General features: G+C 38.5%; 2 protein-coding genes across 10 annotated transcripts in view; one reads left to right on the top strand and one right to left on the bottom strand.

Moving 5' to 3' along the window:
- WNT8A (Wnt family member 8A) overlaps positions 1-20,893 on the bottom strand; it is a 103,238-nt gene that overhangs the window by 43,807 nt on the left and 38,538 nt on the right. The window lies entirely within an intron of this gene.
- Positions 11,475-20,893, top strand: part of FAM13B (family with sequence similarity 13 member B) — a 188,235-nt gene continuing 178,816 nt past the window's right edge. For 2 of the 3 annotated variants that reach the window (XM_077138550.1, XM_077138553.1), the window contains exon 1: positions 11,475-11,615. The gene's annotated coding sequence lies outside the window, so the exon portion shown is untranslated. The remainder of the gene's footprint in view (positions 11,616-20,893) is intronic. The other variant, XM_077138558.1, reaches the window with a different exon arrangement.

Genomic DNA, 20,893 nt, shown 5'->3' with positions numbered 1-20,893 from the left:
TTCTGAAAAATAAGTTGTTGGGATTTTGATTGGTATTGCATTGAATCTGTAGATCAGTTTAGGTAGGATTGACATCTTAATTATATTTAGTCTTCCAATCCATGAACACGGCATGCCCTTCCATCTATTTAGGTCTTCTGTGATTTCTTTTAGCAGTTTTTTGTAGTTTTCTTTATATAGGTTATTTGTCTCTTTGGTTAAATTTATTCCTAGGTATTTTATTCTTTTAGTTGCGATTGTAAATGGGATTCGTTTCTTGATTTCCCCCTCAGCTTGTTCATTACTAGTGTATAGAAAAGCTACAGATTTTTGAGTGTTGATCTTGTAGCCTGCTACTTTGCTGTACTCATTTATTAGCTCTAGTAGTTTTGCTGTGGATTTTTCCAGGTTTTCGACATATAGTATCATATCGTCTGCAAACAGTGATAGTTTTACTTTTTTTTTTTTTATTAATTAAAAAAAGAATTAACAAAACAATTAGAAATCATTCCAATCTACATGTACAATCAGTAATTCTTAATAACATCACATAGTTGCATATTCATCATTTCTTAGTACATTTGCATCGATTTAGAAAAAGAAATAAAAAGACAACAGAATAAGAATTAAAACAATAATAGAAAGAAAAAAAAAACAAAAAAAACAAAAACAAAAAACCTATACCTCACATGCAGCTTCATTCAGTGTTTTAACATAATTGCATTACAATTGGGTAGTATTGTGCTGTCCATTTCTGAGTTTTTATATCCAGTCCCGTTGTACAGTCTGTATCCCTTCATCTCCAATTATCCCTTCTCTTTTTTTTTTTTTTTTTAATTAACGGAAAAAAAGAAATTAACCCAACATTTAGAGATCATACCGTTCTACACATGCAATCATTAATTCTTAACATCATCACATAGATGCATGATCATCATTTCTTAGTACATTTGCATTGGTTTAGAAGAACTAGCAACATAACCGAAAAAGATATAGAATGTTAATATAGAGAAAAAAATAAAAGTAATAATAGTAAAATCAAAACAAAACAAAACAAAACAAAACAAAAACCTATAGCTCAGATGCAGCTTCATTCAGTGTTTTAACATGATTACTTTACAATTAGGTATTATTGTGCTGTCCATTTTTGAGTTTTTGTATCTAGTCCTGTTGCACAGTCTGTATCCCTTCAGCTTCAATTACCCATTGTCTTACCCTGTTTCTAACTCCTGCTGAACTCTGTTACCAATGACATATTTCAAGTTTATTCTCGAATGTCCGTTCACATCAGTGGGACCATACAGTATTTGTCCTTTAGTTTTTGGCTGGATTCACTCAGCATAATATTCTCTAGGTCCATCCATGTTATTACATGGTTCATAAGTTTATCTTGTCTTAAAGCTGCATAATATTCCATCGTATGTATATACCACAGTTTGTTTAGCCACTCTTCTGTTGATGGAGATTTTGGCTGTTTCCATCTCTTTGCAATTGTAAATAATGCTGCTATAAACATTGGTGTGCAAATGTCCGTTTGTGTCTTTGCCCTTAAGTCCTTTGAGTAGATACCTAGCAATGGTATTGCTGGGTCGTATGGCAATTCTATATTCAGCTTTTTGAGGAACCGCCAAACTGCCTTCCACAGTTGTTGCACCGTTTGACATTCCCACCAACAGTGGATAAGTGTGCCTCTTTCTCCGCATCCTCTCCAGCACTTGTCATTTTCTGTTTTGTTGATAATGGCCATTCTGGTGGGTGTGAGATGATATCTCATTGTGGTTTTGATTTGCATTTCTCTAATGGCCAGGGACATTGAGCATCTCTTCATGTGCCTCTTGGCCATCCGTATTTCCTCTTCTGAGAGGTGTCTGTTCAAGTCTTTTTCCCATTTTGTAATTGGGTTGGCTGTCTTTTTGTTGTTGAGATGAACAATCTCTTTATAAATTCTGGATACTAGACCTTTATCTGATATATCATTTCCAAATATTGTCTCCCATTGTGAAGGCTGTCTTTCTACTTTCTTGATGAAGTTCTTTGATGCACAAAAGTGTTTAATTTTGAGGAGTTCCCATTTATTTATTTCCATCTTCAGTGCTCTTGCTTTAGGTTTAAGGTCCATAAAACCGCCTCCAGTTGTAAGATCCATAAGATATCTCCCAACATTTTCCTCTAACTGTTTTATGGTCTTAGACCTAATGCTTAGATCTTTGATCCATTTTGAGTTAACTTTTGTATAGGGTGTGAGAGATGGGTCTTCTTTCATTCTTTTGCATATGGATATCCAGTTCTCTAGGCACCATTTATTGAAGAGACTGCTCTGTCCCAGGTGAGTTGGCTTGACTGCCTTATCAAAGATCAAATGTCCATAGATGAGAGGGTCTATATCTGAGCACTCTATTCGATTCCATTGGTCGATATATCTATCTTTATGCCAATACCATGCTGTTTTGACCACTGTGGCTTCATAATATGCCTTAAAGTCAGGCAGCGCGAGACCTCCAGCTTCGTTTTTTTTCCTCAAGATGTTTTTAGCAATTCGGGGCACCCTGCCCTTCCAGATAAATTTGCTTATTGGTTTTTCTATTTCTGAAAAATAAGTTGTTGGGATTTTGATTGGTATTGCATTGAATCTGTAAATCAATTTAGGTAGGATTGACATCTTAACTATATTTAGTCTTCCAATCCATGAACACGGTATGCCCTTCCATCTATTTAGGTCTTCTGTGATTTCTTTTAGCAGTTTTTTGTAGTTTTCTTTATATAGGTTTTTTGTCTCTTTAGTTAAATTTATTCCTAGGTATTTTATTCTTTTAGTTGCAATTGTAAATGGGATTCGTTTCTTGATTTCCCCCTCAGCTTGTTCATTACTAGTGTATAGAAATGCTACAGATTTTTGAATGTTGATCTTGTAACCTGCTACTTTGCTGTACTCATTTATTAGCTCTAGTAGTTTTGTTGTGGATTTTTCCGGGTTTTCGACGTATAGTATCATATCATCTGCAAACAGTGATAGTTTTACTTCTTCCTTTCCAATTTTGATGCCTTGTATTTCTTTTTCTTGTCTAATTGCTCTGGCTAGAACCTCCAACACAATGTTGAATAATAGTGGTGATAGTGGACATCCTTGTCTTGTTCCTGATCTTAGGGGGAAAGTTTTCAATTTTTCCCCATTGAGGATGATATTAGCTGTGGGTTTTTCATATATTCCCTCTATCATTTTAAGGAAGTTCCCTTGTATTCCTATCTTTTGAAGTGTTTTCAACAGGAAAGGATGTTGAATCTTGTCGAATGCCTTCTCTGCATCAATTGAGATGATCATGTGATTTTTCTGCTTTGATTTGTTGATATGGTGTATTACATTAATTGATTTTCTTATGTTGAACCATCCTTGCATACCTGGGATGAATCCTACTTGGTCATGATGTATAATTCTTTTAATGTGTTGTTGGATACGATTTGCTAGAATTTTATTGAGGATTTTTGCATCTATATTCATTAGAGAGATTGGTCTGTAGTTTTCTTTTTTTGTAATATCTTTGCCTGGTTTTGGTATGAGGGTGATGTTGGCTTCATAGAATGAATTAGGTAGTTTTCCCTCCACTTCGATTATTTTGAAGAGTTTGAGGAGAGTTGGTACTAATTCTTTCTGGAATGTTTGATAGAATTCAGATGTGAAGCCGTCTGGTCCTGGACTTTTCTTTTTAGGAAGCTTTTGAATGACTAATTCAATCTCTTTACTTGTGATTGGTTTATTGAGGTCATCTATTTCTTCTTGAGTCAAAGTTGGTTGTTCATGTCTTTCCAGGAACCCGTCCATTTCATCTAAATTGTTGTATTTATTAGCGTAAAGTTGTTCATAGTATCCTGTTATTATCTCCTTTATTTCTGTGAGGTCAGTGGTTATGTCTCCTCTTCCATTTCTGATCTTATTTATTTGCATCCTCTCTCTTCTTCTTTTTGTCAATCTTGCTAAGGGCCCATCAATCTTATTGATTTTCTCATAGAACCAACTTCTGGTCTTATTGATTTTCTCTATTGTTTTCATGTTTTCAATTTCATTTATTTCTGCTCTAATCTTTGTTATTCCTTTCCTTTTGCTTGCTTTGGGATTAGTTTGCTGTTCTTTCTCCACTTCTTCCAAGTGGACAGTTAATTCCTGCATTTTTGCCTTTTCTTCTTTTCTGATAAAGGCATTTAGGGCAATAAATTTCCCTCTTAGCACTGCCGTTGCTGCGTCCCATAAGTTTTGATATGTTGTGTTTTCATTTTCATTCGCCTCTAGGTATTTACTAATTTCTCTTGCAATTTCTTCTTTGACCCACTTGTTGTTCAAGAGAGTGTTGTTGAACCTCCATGTATTTGTGAATTTTCTGGCACTCCGCCTATTATTGATTTCCAACTTCATTCCTTTATGATCCGAGAAAGTGTTGTGTATGATTTCAATCTTTTTAAATTTGTTAAGACTTGCTTTGTGACCCAGCATATGGTCTATCTTTGAGAATGATCCATGAGCACTTGAGAAAAAGGTGTATCCTGCTGTTGTGGAATGTAATATCCTATAAATGTCTGTTAAGTCTAGCTCATTTATAGTAATATTCAGATTCTCTATTTCTTTATTGATCCTCTGTCTAGATGTTCTGTCCATTGATGAAAGTGGTGAATTGAAGTCTCCAACTATTATGGTATATGTGTCTATTTCCCTTTTCAGTGTTTGCAGTGTATTCCTCACATATTTTGGGGCATTCTGGTTCGGTGCGTAAATATTTATGATTGTTATGTCTTCTTGTTTAATTGTTCCTTTTATTAGTATATAGTGTCCTTCTTTGTCTCTTTTAACTGTTTTACATTTGAAGTCTAATTTGTTGGATATTAGTATAGCTACTCCTGCTCTTTTCTGGGTGTTATTTGCATGAAATATCTTTTCCCAACCTTTCACTTTCAACCTATGTTTATCTTTGGGTCTAAGATGTGTTTCCTGTAGACAGCATATAGAAGCATCCTGTTTTTTAATCCATTCTGCCAGTCTATGTCTTTTGATTGGGGAATTCAGTCCATTAACATTTAGAGTTATTACTGTTTGGATAATATTTTCCTCTACCATTTTGCCTTTTGTATTATATATATCATATCTGACTTTCATTCTTTCTACACTCTTCTCCTTGTCTCTCTCTTCTGTCTTTTTGTATCTGACTCTAGTGCTCCCTTTACTATTTCTTGCAGAGCTGTTCTCTTTGTCAGAAATTCTCTCAGTGACTTTTTGTCTGAGAATGTTTTAATTTCTCCCTCATTTTTGAAGGACAATTTTGCTGGATATAGGAGTCTTGGTTGGCAGTTTTTCTCTTTTAGTAACTTAAATATATCATCCCACTGTCTTCTAGCTTCCATGGTTTCTGCTGAGAAATCTACACATAGTCTTATTGGGTTTCCCTTGTATGTGATGGATTGCTTCTCTCTCGCTGCTTTCAAGATCCTCTCTTTCTCTTTGACCTCTGACATTCTAACTAATAAGTGTCTGGGGGAACGCCTATTTGGGTCTAATCTCTTTGGGGTGCGCTGCACTTCTTGGTTCTGTAATTTTAGGTCTTTCATAAGAGTTGGGAAATTTTCAGTGATAATTTCTTCCATTAGTTTTTCTCCTCCTTTTCCCTTCTCTTCTCCTTCTGGGACACCCACAACATGTATATTTGTGCGGTTCATATTGTCCTTGAGTTCCCTGATACCCTGTTCGAATTTTTCCTTTCTTTTCCGGATAGTTTGTGTTTCTTTTTGGAATTCAGATGTTGCATCCTCCAAATCACTAATTCTATCTTCTGTCTCTTTTAATCTATCATTGTAGGTATCCATTGTTTTTTCCATCTTTTCTACTTTATCCTTCACTTCCATAAGCTCTGTGATTTGTTTTTTCAGTTTTTCTATTTCTTCTTTTTGATCAGCCCATGTCTTCTTCATGTCCTCCCTCAATTTATCGATTTCGTTTTTGAAGAGGTTTTCCATTTCTGTTCGTATATTCAGCATTAGTTGTTTCAGGTTCTGTATCTCATTTGAACTATTGGTTTGTTCCTTTGACTGGGCCATATTTTCAATTTTCTGAGCATGATCTGTTATCTTCTGCTGGCGTCTGGGCATTTAGTCAGATTTCCCTGGGTGTTGGACCCCACAGGTTGAAAGATTTTTCTGTGAAATCTCTGGGTTCTGTTTTTCTTATCCTGCCCAGTAGGTGGCGCTCGTGGCACACGTTTGTCTACGGGATCCACCAGTAAAAGTTGCTGTGGGTCCTTTAACTCTGGAAAACTCTCGCCGTAGGGGAGGTTCGGCAGCTGAAGCGTCTTGGAAGAGTGCCAGCCGGCCCGGGGTTCTGAATGCGGGGAGGGTCGCCGGCCGCCGCAGCACAGGAGAGCGCCCGACCGAATTTCCTAGTCGGCCCGGGGCGCCAAGTGTGGCGGAAGGGCGCCAGCTGTCGCAGCCTGGGAGAGTGCACTGTTCCCAGCCGGACCGGGGAGTCACGTGTTTGGAAGGGACCCCCTGGTCACCGTTCTCCGCAGTCTGGGGATTTCCGACCCAACTCTCTCAGTTGGTCCGGGGGGCCTCGCGTGGTAGGGGCACCATCTGCCGTGGCCCAAGGGGACCGCCTGCCCAATTCTGCCAGCTGGCCTGGGAAGGAGGAAGGGAGGGACTCCGGCCACTTGCCGTCCCACCCAGGAAAGCCCGCACCCCTCGGTGATCTCACCGGAGCTGCTTCTCCCAGACAGTCAGCCGTTCCAGGATGGGGTACGCCATCCCTTTGATCTCCGTCGTGGCTCCAGGAGCTGCTCTGTATTGTCTCCACTCCCCCAGTAGCTGTTCTGGAGGAGGAAAGGTGAGGGTGGCAAGGCTGTCGAGGCTGGTGGCGGAGGAGCCGGTGAAGGTGGAAGAGGGCACTGTGGTGGTTGGAGAGCCGCCAGAGCAGGAGGGGGAAGAGGCCGGGCCGGCGGACAAAGAGGGGAGAGGAGGGTGGGCGGGTTGGCTGCTGCGGGGCGTGGGCACCGCACGGGCGGGCCGGCGGACAAAGAGGGGAGAGGAGGGTGGGCGGGTCGGCTGCTGCGGGGCGTGGGCCGGAAAATAGTTTTATGTTGCACTGGCAAAAAAATTGAATCCCAAGGTTCCTGATCTGAAGCTGTTAGGTGGACAGTGGGATGGGAGATCTGCTGTCCTATGTTTCCTTTCTTACCTGCATTTGGTATTTATTAATATCAGTGTGACCTTGAACCCAGTAAGTTGTTCTCTGTTTTAGGGGAGTGTCATTCTCCCCTAAACTAGGAAATTTCTTTTATAACTTCAAATGTAGCTTTGCATGGCCTAACTGTTGGTAGTTTGTCCTGAGGTGAACTGTGGATACACTTCTTGAAGATATGATTCCTTGTTGCAACAACAATGGCAAAGAAGACCAATAAGAAGAGGAGCCATCATTCTCTTAGGTGCATCAAAGACCCTGCCTTGTACTGCTGGACAAAGGTTAAAAGGAGAGAGGACTCAGGAGGTGGGGACTTTGTCTGATGGTGATAAGATGTTCAAGAAGAGAGCCAGGGGTTGACTTGTGGAGGGCTGGCTCTAGGTAGAAGATACTAGAGCGAGGAAGCAGAGCTGCATACTGTGTCCTGAGAGCAACCTCTGAGCTTTGAAGGACAGCCATCCTGTGCCTTTCAGGATCACATGAACCCCAACATGGAAACTTCTCATGGAAACCCCCAACCTCCATTCTCATTTAATAGGAAGTCAGTCTGATGGAAGGAAAGAGCTTTAGATTGGAGTCTGGAGGCCTGGGCTCCAGCTCTGCCTTTAACCAGCAGTGTGGCTTGGTCAGATTACTTCCCTTCTCAGGCACTGGTTTTCTCACCTATAAAACCAGTTGCTGAGACCAGATCATTCCTGAGATGTCTTCAGGTTCTGATAGTCTGTGATTCTAATATCCTACAAAGGTGGTAAAACAGGTAGCACGGCTAGCAGGAAGATCATGTGGCTGTTGAGTCAGGCGGACCTAGGCTTAAACTCAGTGTTACAACTCATTAGCTATGTGAATTTCACAAATTGTTCAACTTTCCTCAACTTCAATTCCCAAGCTCATAAAATGGGAGTAATACCTTGTTCCAACCAGCTCTTGTAGCGCTTGGGTTGGGGCAGTCTGAAGATCAAAGGACATTCCAGGCGTGGAGTTTTATTTGGACTTACGGACAGGAGAACGTCCACAGTGGCAGCCAGCTGAGAAAAATTAAGGCTAGTGTTTCGAAAAAGGGGCGGAAGTGTAGGGGCTTATAAGGGTTTAAGATAAAGAAATTTCATAGGGTGTGACAACAGAGTTTCAGCAGGGTCTCATGACACAGGAGTTTGGAGATTTGCTGTCAGCAGTGATCAGGGGAGGGGAGTGTCAATGCCTTGTTTACGATACCATTTGTACATTCTTCCCCCACCCTCACCCTGCCCTGAGGAGGTCTGAGAGCCTTTAATGTTTGTCCTGGTCATGTGCAATGATCTGCTCTCAATATGGAGGTGAATCCTGGGCTCTAGATCCCCACATACCAACAGTTTGAAATAGTGTATGTCCGTGGTTCCCAAACTGTGTGCCCACATTCCTCGAGATAAAATAGCTTATCAGATTGGACATACCATACTAGGCAATTAATATCTGCTCCCCACCCTGTAAGACCTCTCCCCGTGTAAAATGAAACATCAGCCAATCAGAACATTTCCTCACTTGCTTCCACATTTGCCCTATGTGAGCTTCCCCTTTCCATTCCCTTAACAAGAGTTCCTTCTACTTTCTAAATGGGATTCTGTCCGATTCATGACTTGCTCAAAAAACATGCGAGATCTGAACCTGAATTTCATGAAAAGTTTTTCTTTTAACAGTTGTACACATCAGTCCTGTGCCCCTCATGGTAGAGCTTCATAGAAAGAAATTTCTGGTTGTCAAAGGGAATGAAATTTTGTACTATTTTGCTATGTAATTCTGGGAAAGTGGCTCTATTTCTATGTCCCAATTTAAATGTCTGGAAATAGAACCACCTAGAATTTGCAAGTGAAAGGCGCACCCTCAGTGTTTTAGTCTAAAAGCGGGGTGGGGCAATATCATTTATGATTCTGGTAATGTCTGAAACATCCTGAAACTAACTCCACCCAGAGGATAAAGGTCTTCTCCCCGTTTCCCTTATCTTTCTCCCCCTCCTTTCAACCTCACAGAGATCTGGCCCTCCCTAGATTAGATTTATCACAGAAAACAACAAAAAGACAAGAAAGAAAAGTAAGAATAGAAAGCAGGAAGCTTCCAGATTAAATGTGCAATCATAATACACATTTACAGGATGAATCAGATGATACTGGTGAAAGTGCTTTGTAAGCAATAATATGATATTGAAGGGACTATTGCTCCTCAAAAGAATAGGAACTATGTTCCATTCCCTGGACCTCTGTGCCCAGTCCAGGGCCTGATACATAGGCCTTTTCTTTCTTTTTTTTTAATGTATCATTGGAATTTTTTGGGAACGTGTAAAAATAATTGTTTCTTAAAAAAATTTTTTATTATGAAATATAATAACATATAAAAAAGCAAAATTTAAAAGTACATTGTCAGAATGGCCATTATCAACAAAACAGAAAATGACAAGTGCTGGAGAGGATGCGGAGAAAGAGGCACACTTATCCACTGTTGGTGGGAATGTCAAAGGGTGCAACCACTGTGGAAGGCAGTTTGGCGGTTCCTCAAAAAGCTGAATATAGAACTGCCATACGACCCAGCAATACCATTGCTAGGTATCTACTCAAAGGACTTAAGGGCAAAGACACAAACGGACATTTGCACACCAATGTTTATAGCAGCGTTATTTACAATTGCAAAGAGATGGAAACAGCCAAAATCTCCATCAACAGAAGAGTGGCTAAACAAACTGTGGTATATACATACGATGGAATATTATGCAGCTTTAAGACAAGATAAACTTATGAACCATGTAATAACATGGATGAACCTAGAGAATATTATGCTGAGTGAGTCCAGCCAAAAACTAAAGGACAAATACTGTATGGTCCCACTGATGTGAACGGACATTCGAGAATAAACTTGAAATATGTCATTGGTAACAGAGTTCAGCAGGAGTTAGAAACAGGGTAAGACAATGGGTAATTGAAGCTGAAGGGATACAGACTGTGCAACAGGACTAGATACAAAAACTCAAAAATGGACAGCACAACAATACCTAATTGTAAAGTAATCATGTTAAAATACTGAATGAAGCCGCATCTGAGCTATAGGGTTTTTTTTGTTTTTGTTTGCTTGTTGGTTTGTTTGTTGTTGTTTTTTACTATTATTACTACTTTTATTTCTTTTCTTTATATTAACATTTTATATCTTTTTCTGTTGTGTTGCTAGTTCCTCTAAACCGATGCAAATGTACTAAGAAACAATGATCATGCATCTATGTGATGATGTTAAGAATTACTGAGTACATATGTAGAATGGTATGATTTCTAAATGTTGTGTTAATTTCTTTTTTTTTTCTTTCCGTTAATAAAAAAATAAATAAAAAAAAATTAAAAAAAAAAAGTACATTGTAACAAGTACTCATAGAACAGATTTCAGAGTTTGGTATGGGTACTGTTTCACAATTTTAGGTTTTTCCTTTTAGCTGCTCCAAGACACTGGAGACTAAAAGAAATATCAACTTAATGATTCAGCAGTCATATTCATTTTTAAATCCTATCTTCTCTCTTGTAACTCCTCCTTCTCCTTTGATCCTTCTCCCAATCTTTAGGGGTATTTGGGTTCTGCCCATTCTAACTTTTTCATGTTGGAAGGGGCTGGTCAATAATACGAGATGGGGGATGGAACTAGTTGATGTTCTGGAGAGACTGGCCCCTCTGGGTTTCAGGACTTACCTGGCTTAGGTTTCTGGAAAGTAATCCTACTACATGAAACTTTTGTACATTCTCAACAGAGCTCTAGGTATTCTTTAGGGTTAACAGAAATGATTTTGGTTAGGATTTGGCAAAACAAGGTAATTATTAGTAGCTTCTTAGACATAATTTGCCTCATTCTTTTCTTTAGAAGATTATGATCAATATGAACAATAAAATCAGAAAATTACATTTCCTGTACTTCTAGTTATGTTAATTACATTTGAGAAAAATTGAAGTCAAAATTGTTAGGGACACCTTTTAGTTGTGGTTATTTAATAAGAGGATTAAAAAAATCATGAAGAGCAGAGGCTCAAACTGACTATTTGCAACTCATGCTTGTGATTAAACATTTGTTTCGTCTCAGAGAATTTTAATTACACCACGGTGCATGGGTGTTGCGAGATGATGAGAAACCACATAGTTCCTCAGGATGAGTTGTAGGGCCATCAGCCGTGTGCTTTGATTGTAACAGGGATGGAATGAGGCCAAGGTCTCCATGTTTCTTGGTGTTTCTATTTTATCTTCGACCCTTGTCCTGCTGGTTGGTTCTTTATCTCTAAGGACACGGATAATTGGCAGCCAAGTCCAGTTTGTGTGCCTGAGCACCCTTTTTGCAGTTTTCAGTCTTATTTTCCAGGAAGAACAGTGTGGTAAAAAACCCACCAGTAATCCGGATGGTGATGGGACTCTACAGGGCTGTGAGTAATTGGGTGAGAAACTTCTTTTTGGGGTTTTCAAATCTGGGTAAAATGAGGCTCTTTGATGCAGTGATGGAGTGGAAAAAGTACAGCCTTTAGAATAAAAAGGAAAACAGGGTTTAGATTTTATCTCCATATATTTCTCATACTTCTCATTTGCAAACTGGATTGTTTTGAGAAATAAGTTATATTAAAGCACCCAGCGGGCTGGCACATAGCCAAGTGCTCAATATATTGTAGCTATTATTAGAATAAAACAAGGAAGTTGCAAGCAGAAAATTAGGCAACAGAGATGGATAGGTAATTCACTGAATAAAAAATACAATCGGCCAGGAAATATATACTCAATGTCACTTATAATTAGGGAAATGCAAATTTTAAAATGTGGCACCATTTTTTTTTCCTCATTAGAATTGCAAAAATAAAAACAAAAATATTTCTAATGTTTACTGTTGGAGAAAGTTTAAGCAAATAGGCACTGAGATCTCATATACTGTTGCTGAGACATAAATTCATAAAGCCTCTTTGGAGGTAGGTTTGGTAGTATCTATTGAATTTTAAATATGCTACTCTTTAACTCAACAGTTTTGTTTCTGGGAAACTGTTCTGCACAAATACACACATAATATACAAACATTTATTGCAGTACTGTTTTTAATAGCAAAAACAGGAAACAACCTAAATTTAGTAATCTGGACACATTTCTATGGTATATTAAGTATTAAAAAGCATATTGTAGAACATTATAATATGATCTCATTTATCATGAAAAAATAATTGTGGGAATGTTTGCATTTTATAATGTATAAAAAGAGGTCTGGGTGGATACTGAAGTTTTACTTTAAGAGAGGGGAGTAAGATTAGGGAGCAGAGGGAGAATTTTGCTTTTTATTCTCTATTCTAAATGGTTTGAATTTTTCCAATGACCATATATTATTTCTGTCTTAGAAAAAAAATTTAAAAAAGGAAGGCAGTTGTGGTGAATTAGATAATTTCTAAGCCTCCTGTAAGTACTGGTCTAGATCCAAGACAGTTTGGTAGAGCCAAGCAATTCTGGGATCTGGAAGGGTGGGGTGGGCCTGTATTTTAGAAGCAAACTTCCTCTTCATGGTTTGGGGCGTGGATTGTCGGACCAGTGAATCTTTGTAGCCTTCTGTCCTACTTGAGGTGCTCTTTAACAAAGAAAGGTCCTGGGCTTCTTTGGAAGAGTCAGGGCAATCCGTCATTGCAGTATCCCAGAATCCAAGACTCCTGGGTTGGCACCAAACCGTCAGAGTTATCTGTCTGCGTCTTTGCTTCCTTTCAGGTAGGCACATTCAATTTTTTTTTTTTTTTGCTTTTTTTAGTGTATAATATAGCATATATATACAAAGCAAAGGAAGGGAAAAGAATAGTTTTCAAAGCACTCTTCAACAAGTAGTTATAGGACAGATCCCAGAGTTTGTCATGGGCTACCATAAGATCCTCTCATATTTTTCCTTCTAGCTGCTCCTGAATGTGGGAAGCTAGAAGGCTTAAATATTTTTTTTATCATCACAATCTTTTCTTTCTTTTTTTGTGAAAAATAACACATATACAAAAAAGCAATAACTTTCAAAGCATAGCACAACAATTAGTTGTAGAACATACTTCAGAGTTTCACATGGTTTACAATTCCACAATTTTATGTTTTTACTCCTAGCTGTTCTAAGATACTGGAGACTAAAAGAGATATCAATTTAATGATTCAGCAATCATATTAATTCATTTGTTAAATCCTTTCTTCTCTGTATAACTCCACCATCACCTTTGATCTTTCTATCCTTCTCTTTAGGGGTACCTGGGCTATGGCCATTCTAACTTTTTCATGTTGGAAGGTATTCTAGTTTGCTAACTGCTGGAATGCAATATACCAGAAACAGAATGGCTTTTGAAAAGGGGAATTTAATGAGTTGCTACTTTACAGTTCTAAGGCCAAGAAAATGTCCCAATTAAAGCAAGTCTATAGAAATATCCAGTCTAAGGCATCTAGGGAAAGATACCTCGGTTCAAGAAGGCCGATGAAGTTCAGGGTTTCTTTCTCAAGTGAGAAGGCACATGGTGAACACAGTCAGGGCCTCTCTCTCAGCTGGAAAGGCACCTGGTGAAAAAGGCATCATCTGCTAGCTTTCTCTCCTGGCTTCCTGTTTCATGAAGCTCCCCGGGAGGCATTTTCCTTCATCTCCAAAGGTCGCTGGCTTGTGGACTCTCTGCTTCGTGGTGCTGCAGCATTCTCTGCTCTCTCTGAATCTCTCATTCACCAAAATGTTTCCTCTTTTATAGGACTCCAGTAAACCAATCAAGACCCACCCAAATGGTTGGAGACATGTTGTCACCTAATCCAGTTTAACAACTACTCTTGACTAAATTACATCATCCAGGGAGATGATCCGATTGCAGTTTTAAACATACAGTATTGAATAGGAATTATTCTACCTTTATGAAATGGGATTTTGATGAAAACATAGCTTTTCTAGGGGGCATACGTCCTTTCAAACCAGCACAGGAGGGTCTGTCACTAATATGGGGTAGGGAGATGGAACTATTTGATGTTCTGGAGAGGCTGGGCCCTCTAGGCTTCAGTATTTATCTGGTCCAGGGACCCATGTGGAGGTTGTAGGTTTCTGGAAACTTACTCTCGTGATTAGAACCCTTGTAGAATCTTATTATTGCCCTAGGTGTTCTTTAGGATTGGCTGGAATGGTTCTGGTTGGGGGTTGGCAAGTTAGTACATCCGATTTTATCAGTCATGCCAGATCTCTAATGGTGAAATTTCTTTTTAGGTCTCAGGGAGCTTTCTTCAATTATAGGTACCCACAAACTTTAAACATTTAGCTTCCATGTCTGGGTGAGAAAACAGACAAAATCTCTTATTTAAGATAGGTGTAGGGACTGAAAGGAGGAAAATTCTGCTTTCCTACTCATCAGTAACTTAGCCCAACTCTCAAAAGAGCTTTCAAGGAATTAAGAAAAGCATGATTCTAACACCCTTCATAATTCCTTGATTTTTAGATTGTATACAAAGGGGGACAGGTGCTGAAGCACTGGCAAAGGTCTGCCTGGGGCACAATGCCACTACATTTAATCACATGGCTGAGTTATTTTCTTTTTATGCTATATGGTGGGGGTCACTTTCATCCTTTTTCCATGTGACTATCCTGTTATTACAGCACCATTTGTTGAATTTTTTTGTGGGGGTGTGCGGGAAGTGCACGGGCCAGGAATTGAAACTGGGCTTCCCATATAGGCACACTGCTGAATATTTTAACAATCTTTAATGTGAATAATGTAATGTTCAAAAGAGAGTATATAAAGGCAACAATCCATGTTTTGCATTAGCCTCACTTAGCTGTACAGTCCTCAACACTCTCAATTTTAGACAATTTTCACTGCTCCAATGAGAAAAATAACTGATAAACATACCCTCAACGAACAGGAAGTCCAAACATCCCCTTAAATCTTTTTTTACATTATTATTATTTTTTAAATTTTTGTTAATAAAACCAATCAACATACAATATGAACATTCTTTTTTCATCACATAATTGTATATTCATCATCATGATCATTTCATAGAATATTTGCATCAGTTCAGAAAAATAAATAAAAAGAAAACAGAAAAAAATTCATACATACCATACACCTTACCCCTCCCTTTCATTGATCACTAGCATTACAATCTACTAAATTTATTTTAATATTTGTTCCCCCTATTATTTATTTATTTTTAATCCATGTTTTACTCATCTGTCCATAAGGGAGATAAAAGAAGCATCAGACACGAGGTTTTCACAATCACATAGTCACATTGCCAAAGCTGTATCATTATACAATCAACTTCAAGAAACATGGCTACTGGATCACAGCTCTACATTTTCAGGCAGTTCCCCCCAGCCTCTCTGTTATGCCTTAACTAAAAAGGTGATATCTATTTAATGCGTAAGAATAACCTCCAAAATAATGTCTGGACTCTGTTTGGAATCTCTCAGCCATTGACACTTTATTTTGTCTCATTTCTCTCTTCTCCCTTTTGGTGGAGAAGGTTTTCTCAATCCCTTGATGCTGAGTCTCAGCTCATTCTAGGATTTCTGTCCCACGTTTCCAGGAAGGTCCACACCCCTGGGAGTCATGTCCCATGGAGACAGGCGGAGGGCAGTGAGTCTGCTTGTTGTGTTGCCTGGAGAGAGAGGCCACATCTGAGCAACAAGAGGTTCTCTTGGGGGTGACTCTTAGACCTAATTTTAAGTAGGCTTAGCCTATCCTTTGCAGGGTTAAGTTTCATATGAACAAACCCCAAGATTGGGGGTTCAGCCTATTGCTTTGGTTGTCCCCACTGCTTGTGAGAATATTAAGAATTCTCCACTTGGGGAAGTTGAATTTTCCCCCTTTCTCACCATCCCCCCAAGGGAACTTTGCAAATACTTTTTTATTCACTGTTCAAATCCTTTTGGGATTTATCAAGGCATCACTCTGGACAAACCTACAAAATCTCATGTCCTACTCAAGGTTCCATGTACTTATGGTGTTCAGTTAAGCTGTCCACATGAGTTATATTAGGAAATGCACTAGTTGAAATAAAAATTTTGTACCAAATAAACATTTTTTGCTTTAGTCTCACACATAAGTTCAAGTTTTAAAATATTAATTACCATATATTTACAATACCCTGCATTATTGGTATTCCTTTGTTCTTCCTCATGCAAAACATTTTAAAATTTGTACATTTAGTCACTATCATTATACACTCTAGACATTCCTAGATTATACCATCTCTGACTTTCATCGTTTATCTTTCCTTCTGGTTTCATTTGTGCCCCCAGGCCTCTTCCCTCTATCCTTCTCACATTCAGCTTCATTCAGCGTTCTAACATTATTGTATTACAGTTAGGTAGTATTGTGCTATCCATTTCTGAATTTTTACAATCAGTCCCATGCACAATCTGTATCCCTTCAGTTCCAGTTACTCAATATCTACCCTATTTCTATCTCCTGATGACCTCTGTTCTTTTTTTTTCTCATTTTCATAAAGTGCAGGTTTAATTTCCACTATTTGCCTCAGTAAACATCATCTCATTTAGATTCCCTCCTGCCTCCACCCAAAGAGGGAGGGTGCAAAAGGCTATTTTTTAGTTTTGCTTAACAAATGTCAAACACCAAGAATCAATGAAAGATCCAGTAAAGATGAGGGTTTTTTTTTGCAAACATTTTTCTAGGTAAGGTTTCTAAGGACATCAGTGCTATTTGATTGAAAAATAGTCTTTCATAATTAATACGAATTCATATAATGAAATAACAAGTACATAATTTAGATCTCCATGCTTGTCTAGGAATTTTAAGGTCTCCAATTATGAAAAAGGTACAAAACTACACAAGAACATTCTCTTCATACGTGGCCAAATCACTTTTCTGAAGTTGTTTGAAGACATTCTCTGGTCTTTGGTATCTGCAAAAACCTACTTCTCACATGCCCTCACCGGTTATACAAAGTCACTCTTTCAGTCATGCAGACATTTGTATTAAAAAGGGGGCTTCTGCATTTGACAAGATTCAACATCCTTTCCTGTTGAAAACACTTCAAAGGATAGGAATATAAGGGAACTTCCTTAAAATGATAAAGGGAATATATGAAAAACCCACAGCTAATATCGTCCTCAATGGGGAAAAATTGAAAACTTTCCCCCTAAGATCAGGAACAAGACAAGGATGTCCACTATCACCACTGTTATTCAACATCGTGTTGGAAGTTCTAGCCAGAGCAATTAGGCAAGAAAAAGAAATACAAGGCATCAAAATTGGAAAGGAAGAAGTAAAACTATCACTGTTTGCAGATGATATGATACTATACGTCGAAAACCCTGAAAAATCCACAGCAAAACTACTAGAGCTAATAAACGAGTACAGCAAAGTGGCAGGTTACAAGATCAACATTCAAAAATCTGTAGTGTTTCTATACACTAGCAATGAACAAGCTGAGGGGGAAATCAAGAAACGAATCCCATTTACAATTGCAACTAAAAGAATAAAATACTTAGGAATAAATTTAACTAAAGAGACAAAAGACCTATACAAAGAAAACTACAAGAAACTGTTAAAAGAAATCACATAAGACCTAAATAGATGGAAGGGCATACCATGTTCATGGATTGGAAGACTAAATAGAGTTAAGATGTCAATTCTACCTAAATTGATTTACAGATTCAATGCAATACCAATCAAAATCCCAACAACTTACTTTTCAGAAACAGAAAAACCAATAAGCAAATTTATCTGGAAGGGCAGGGTGCCCCGGATTGCTAAAAGTATCTTGAGGAAAAAAAATGAAGCTGGAGGTCTCACGCTGCCTGACTTTAAGGCATATTATGAAGCCACAGTGGTCAAAACAGCATGTACTGGCATAAAGATAGATACATTGACCAATGGAATTGAATAGAGTGCTCAGATATAGACCCTCTCATCTATGGACATTTGATCTTTGATAAGGCAGTCAAGCCAACTTACCTGGGACAGAACAGTCTCTTCAATAAATGGTGCCTAGAGAACTGGATATCCATATGCAAAAGAATGAAAGAGGACCCGTATCTCACACCCTATACAAAAGTTAACTCAAAATGGATCAAAGATCTAAACATTAGGTCTAAGACCATAAAACAGTTAGAGGAAAATGTAGGGAAATACCTTATAAATCTTATAATTGGAGGCAGTTTTATGGACCTTACACCTAAAGCAAGAGCACTGAAGAAGGAAATAAATAAATGGGAGCTCCTCAAAATTAAACACTTTTGTGCATCAAAGAACTTCATCAAGAATGTAAAAAGACAGCCTACACAATGGGAGACAATATTTGGAAATGACATATCAGATAAAGGTCTAGTATCCAGAATTTATAAAGAGATTGTTCAACTCAACAACAAAAAGACAGCCAATCCAATTACAAAATGGGAAAAAGACTTGAACAGACACTTCTCAGAAGAGGAAATACAAATGGTCAAAGGCACATGAAGAGATGCTCAATGTCCCTGGCCATTAGAGAAATGCAAATCAAAATCACAATGAGATATCATCTCACACCCACCAAAATGGCCATTATCAACAAAACAGAAAATGACAAGTGCTGGAGAGGATGCGGAGAAAGAGGCACACTTATCCACTGTTGGTGGGAATGTCAATGGTGCAACCCCTGTGGAAGGCAGTTTGGCGGTTCCTCAAAAAGCTGAATATAGAATTGCCATATGACCCAGCAATACCATTGCTAGGTATCTACTCAGAGGACTTAAGGACAATGACACAAACGGACATTTGCACACCAATGTTTATAGCAGCATTATTTACAATTGCAAGGAGATGGAAACAGCCAAAATGTCCATCAACAGACGAGTGGCTAAACAAACTGTGGTATATACATACGATGGAATATTATGCAGCTCTAAGACAGAATAAACTTATGAAGTATGTAACAACATGGATGGACCTAGAGAACATTATGCTGAGTGAGACTAGCCAAAAACTAAAGGACAAATACTGTATGGTCTCACTGATATGAACCAACATTAGTGAATAAACTTGGAATATGTCATTGGTAACAGAGACCATCAGGAGATAGAAATAGGGTAAGATAGTGGGTAATTGGAGCTGAAGGGATACGGACTGTGCAACAGGACTGGATACAAAAACTCAGAAATGGACAGCACAATACTACCTAACTGTAATGTAATTATGTTAAAACATTGAATGAAGCTGCATGTGAGAATGATAGAGGGAGGAGGGCTGGGGACATAAATGAAATGAGAAAGAAAGATAGATGTTAAAGATCGAGATGGTATAATCTAGGAATGCCTAGAGTGTATAATAATAGTGAAATGTACAATGTACAAATTTTAAAAATGTTTTTGCATGAGGAAGAACAAAGGATTGTCATTATTGCAGGGTGCTGAAAATAGATGATAACTAATACTTTAAAATGTCACATTATGTGTGAGACTAAAGCAAAAAATGTTTGTTACAAAATTTAGATTTTGACTAGAGCATTTCCTAATATAACTCATGTAGATAGTTTGACTGAATGTCATAAGTACTTGGAATCTCAGGTAGCACATGAGATTTGGTTGGTTTGTCCAGAGTGATCCCCCGATGAATCCCAGAATGATTTGATCAGTGACTGGAAAAGTATTTGCAAGCCCCCCTCAGGGAATGGTGAGATTGGGGAGAAATTCAACTTCCCCAAGTTGAATTCTTGATATTCTCACAAGCAGTGCAGACAACAAAAGCTATAGGCTGAGCCCCCAGTCTTGGGGTTTGTTCACATGAAACTTAATCCCACAAAAGATAGGTCAAGTCTACTTAAAATTTAGGCCTAAGAGTCACCCCCAAGAGAGCCTCTTTTGTTGCTCAGATGTGGCCTCTCTCTCCAGCCAACATGACGAGCAGTCTCACCACCCTCCCCCTCTCTGCATGGGACATGACTCCCAGGGGTGTGGATCTTCCTGGCAACGTGGGACAAAGATCCTGGAATGAGCTGAGACTCAGCATCAAAGGACTGAGAAAAACCCTAGAATGAGCTGAGAATTAACATCAAGAGACTGAGAGAACCTTCTCGACCAAAAGGGGGAAGAGTAAAATGAGACAAAGTGTCAATGACTGAGAGATTCCAAACAGAGTCGAGAGGTTATCCTGGAGGTTATTCTTATGCATTAAGTAGATATCACCTTGTTGTTCAAGATGTAGTGGAGAGGCTGGAGGGAATTGCCTGAAAATGTAGTGCAGTGTTCCAGTAGCCATGTTTCTTGATGATGATTGAACAATGATATAGCTTTCACAATGAGACTCTGTGAATATGAAAACCTTATGTCTGATGTTCTTTTAGCAACTATATCAACAGAAGAGTAGAACATATGGAATAAAAATAATAGGGGGAACAAATGTTAAAATAAATTCAGTTTGAAATAGTGGTAAATGAAAACGAGGGGTAAGGGGTATGGTATGTATAGTTTTTTTTTCTCTACTATAATTTTATTTCTTTTTCTGTTGTCTTTTTATTTCTTTTTCTAAATCGATGCAAATGTACTAAGAAGGGCCGCGGTGGCTCAGCGGGCAAGAGTGCTTGCCTGCCATGCCGGAGGACCCCGGTTCGATTCCCGGCCCCAGCCCATGTAAAAAACAAACAAACAAACAAAATATAATAAAATAAGAAAATGTTTAAAGATGTTTCCCTTTCTTCCCTTCCTTCCTTCCATCCTTCCTTCCTTCTCTGTCTTTCTTTAAAAAAAAAAAAAAAA

The sequence above is a fragment of the Tamandua tetradactyla genome, chromosome 20, assembly GCF_023851605.1.
Source record: "Tamandua tetradactyla isolate mTamTet1 chromosome 20, mTamTet1.pri, whole genome shotgun sequence".
Classification (NCBI taxonomy): domain Eukaryota; kingdom Metazoa; phylum Chordata; class Mammalia; order Pilosa; family Myrmecophagidae; genus Tamandua; species Tamandua tetradactyla.
This window is presented reverse-complemented; position numbering and strand designations above follow the sequence as displayed.